Source organism: Gigantopelta aegis, chromosome 15 (assembly GCF_016097555.1).
Source record: "Gigantopelta aegis isolate Gae_Host chromosome 15, Gae_host_genome, whole genome shotgun sequence".
In the NCBI taxonomy this organism is placed as follows: domain Eukaryota; kingdom Metazoa; phylum Mollusca; class Gastropoda; order Neomphalida; family Peltospiridae; genus Gigantopelta; species Gigantopelta aegis.
Genome location: NC_054713.1, coordinates 41028691 through 41032894, shown reverse-complemented (window position 1 = coordinate 41032894; position 4204 = coordinate 41028691). Strand labels below are relative to the sequence as shown.

The 4204-nt window shown below is 37.6% G+C and overlaps 1 non-coding gene across 1 annotated transcript; it reads left to right on the top strand.

Moving 5' to 3' along the window:
- Nucleotides 1–2905: 2905 nt before the first annotated feature.
- Trnay-gua lies at nucleotides 2906–2994 on the top strand. The gene is given in 2 exon segments: nucleotides 2906–2942; nucleotides 2959–2994. It is a non-coding gene; the product is annotated as a tRNA-Tyr (tRNA).
- Nucleotides 2995–4204: the final 1210 nt, after the last annotated feature.

The window sequence follows — 4204 nt, the reverse complement described above, 5'->3', positions numbered from 1 at the left end:
ATTTGACATCCAGTAGCCGATGATTATTAAACTCAACATGCTCTAGTGGTGTCGTTAAACAAACACATTTTTATTTATAAGTTTTAATTAAAGATGATTTCTAAACATTGTTTGACTTTTAAGTAAACTGAGTGATGCAAACTTTGAGTGCTTTATAATAAAAAAGAATTTTGTAGCACATAAAAAATAAAATATGTAGAAAATATCTACGGACCCTTAATTAATTTCGTTCAGTATATTTTTAGTTGGTAGCACCAAATGTTATGGCCATCATAATTATAGTAATTGCTGATTAAACAATATTTCATTAATTTTGTTTTTGTTTTTAATATTACCAACTGACTAAACATGTCACTTTATGCTGCGGCATCATTAAACAAACATTCCTTTCATTGGATTTCACTCAACACTCTTTAACAGAAAGTTGTTTCCCACTGAAGATTATTTAAATAAGTTTTGTCAAAATAAATGCTGCCGTCAGTTACGGAATGCCTTAGAATATTAAATTATTACGATAATTAGGCCGAGAAGTAGATTCGTGCCATATTGAATTTGTTATCAGATTCTAAGTTCTGCTAGACCGATCAACTGACGACGAGCCGTGCGATGAATGTAGTGATAATGGACAGTAGGTGTATTGAAATCAGTTTTCTGTAATTGAATGTAGATGTAGATTTGATCAGCGAGTCTCTCCAACTCGTTGAAATATCAGTAGACTGATAATCGGTGACTTAGTGACACAGAGATCATGAGATTGGGTTGACAGTTGATAGGTGCTAGGCTCGTATCTCAACACTGCCACTAGAAGTGAGAGAGAGAGAGAGAGAGAGAGAGAGAGAGAGAGAGAGAGAGAGAGAGAGAGAGAGAGAGAGAATGCCTTTATTGGGTGTCAAACTAGGTACGAATAAACAAAGAAAGAGACATTCACAGACAAACAGAAAGGCAGACAGAGGCAGAGAAAACACAACGAAATGGTTTCAAGTACGCTGTGCTGGACACGAACCTCGGTTATCTGGGCTGGGTTGATTGTTATAGTGAGAAAGAAGTCGGTGTAGTGTCCACTGAACTCACTCTGGGCCGGAGCTGTGGTCCAGAGGCCAGATACCGAAACCTTCCCCCTTCCCTCTTACAGATTTTGATATTTGATATCCGCTTGAGTGCAGCAAAAACGTAGGTGGAATAAAAAAAAAACCAACTTAAAAATCGGAATTAGAATATGGGTACCATTGCATACTTTGTGTCCCAATAGTACTATAAGGAAAAATTAAATATAGTGATGAAGTTGACATCCCCAAGAGGAGCCAGTAATCATTCGTAATCAACTAACTCACTGTCCTGGACAAACAACCCAGATAGCTGAGGTGTGTGCCCAGGACAGCGTGCTTGAACCTTAATTGGATATAAGCGCAAAAATAAGTTGAAATGAAGTAAAGGGATAGCTACACTAACAATTCCTGTTGCGAGGTGGACAAAGTTAACTGTCCATCTTGAAACCACTGGAGCACATACCGGGTTTTAACTTGGCGATTAATTTCATAAATCTTATAGCCGCAGATTTGTCTTCCCCTGTAAGGGGAGATAATTCAATCGTGTTGTGGTGGGATGTCCGGAAATGTGTATAAAATCTTTCCCGTTAAAGGTAGACTAAACTCCAACAAGAGCCTTATGTGTTGGAAAGACGCATACCCGGACCACCAACACATACTGACACTTTAACAAATGAAAAACGCGTAATTTTAGAATTAATAAAAAACCGTGATTATTCCTGCTAACTGGGGGCAGCCATTTTTTTTAGTTTTTGTGACGACCGGTGGTATAGCTTGGGGCAAAGTGACGTCAGCTCAGGTCCAACCTCTCTATTACGCAGTGTAAACAAATGCTCCAATTTACGACAAGGCACTTCGCCTTCATCAACCTGACTTGTAAAACAACATAAATGACTTGATAGTATAATAAACTCTTTAACTAAATATATTTCAATTTGCATCAATATAACGAAATGGAGTTATAGTATTTTTTCTTTTATAAAATACAAAAAACCCCAGCATATTATTAGGCCTATTGGTAGGATACGTTCAAGCAAAAACGACCATTCACGATACCCAAGTGATAATTGTCTTTTCTCTGGGACTACGTAATTGGTCAGTTTTGTGATTTTAGATGGGAAAGTCTACTTAATCAAGGTTTTTACAGAATTACTTATAGTAATAAAGCTGGTAAAGTCCATTACGATTTGAGGTTATCACACAATACCCTGTGATCTTAATAAAAGAGGCACGTCTTTTTAGTGTGTCTAGACACAGTGTCTAGGGACCGTCTAAATATACACCTGCCAATCAAGAGCCACAGGTACAGGCCACGGAAAGAAAAGACCAATTAAACAAGAAAACAATCCGACTATTATTTCAGTACGTGGGTTAATTTATATACAAAATATAATACAGTTATTTCAACACTTTGACAATGGTGGTTTATTTTGTATTGAAAAATAAATCACATATACACGTTGCTGTGTTACTGGGATATATATTTTTACAGAACACTGCGATGCATCCGCAAAAATCAGGTATGTTTTGTTTCTTCAGTTCGAAGACTAATTCCCGACGTGACACGTTAGGTATTACGTAACCACCAGCTCGCCAAAGGGCGTATTCACTGGGATGGTACAAAATGGCTGCGCCTGTTATATATAATAACCGTCACATTTAACCGTTTTATTAATTAACTATGCGATTATACTTGTTGATATTAAGCAATAATGTGCATTATATATCGTTGAATATGCACACCAGTCCAAAAGCCTTGCTTTAGCATTCCTTTAAGATGACACGATCATTTGATAAAACCAGTCATGCATATAATGGTGGCCTGACTGGAGATATTGTTTTGTAACTTTCTTTTACATCCCGTGATAGCTCAGTTGGTAGAGCGGAGGACTGTAGAGTTGTATACATTGATATCCTTAGGTCACTGGTTCGAATCCGGTTCGCGGGAATCTTTTTTTAATTATTATTATTTTAAATTTTATTATTTAATTAAATTATTTATTTTAAACATTTCAGGCATTTCATTTCATGCGAAAGTTCCAACAGAGACCAGGGGATGCAGGTGGTTCTTTACGATTACATGACCTGGCTTACGAACACCAAACTATATAGAGCATAATATTATACATGAGTGGCCGTTAGATACCATTTATCTTATAACGAGTTGTTTTAAAATGTATCTAACGAGCGAAAGCGAGTTTGATATGTTTTTAAACAACGAGTTGTAAGTTAAATGGTATTTAACGGACACGAATGTATTATTCTATTTCTTACATATCCTCAAAAACCAGGTTTTAAGCAAATTAAAAAACCCATTTCGACTAAAAGTTATTTACAGCCCCTGCACTTACGCGTTACAGACAAATGACTGTCAGGTTAGCTATACGTCACAGTGAACTAGATTTCGACGTGCTGTTTTTCATTGGATGTATGGCATTGGTGACCTGGTCATCACCTAGGATCAGCCAGTCGTATGTCTTGAAACTGTTAACACACGTATATGTGTTAACAAGTATGTATTACAAAGATAACGAATGATGTTCCGGATCTGTAGTCCATAGGCCAGAGACCAAAACCCTCCTCCTCCCTCAGTGTAGTGGCCACTGGACTCACTCTGGGCCGGAGCTGTAGTCTATAGGCCAGAGACCGAAATCTTCCACCTCCCCTCTTAGAGATTTTTGGAGACAAGTATTTTTAGATGTCCCATTATATATCAATTTCATAGCCGCTTGAGTGCAGCAAAAACGTTAGTGGAATAAAAAAAATAAAAAATTAAAGAAATCGGAATTTGAATAGGGGTACCATTGCATACTTTGTGTCCCAATAGTACTACATGTGTATAAGGAAAAATTAAATATAGTGATGAAGTTACCATCCCCAGGAGGAGCCAGTAATCATTCCTAGACTGAGAACCGGACATAACAGACTGAATATCCGCCTACACAGACACAAGCTCTCGAATACAGCAACGTGCCTATGTGGACAGGGAGAAGAAACAACAACCCAATTCCTCCAGGAATGCAACCAGCATCATCAAATAAGAGACCAGATATGGCTTGCTTACGTATCCTTGGCAGAAAAATTACATGGCAACAAAGAACGCCTTAAGGAAACTGCCCAGTTCATCCTGATGTCGGGTAGAATCGTTTAATTTGGGA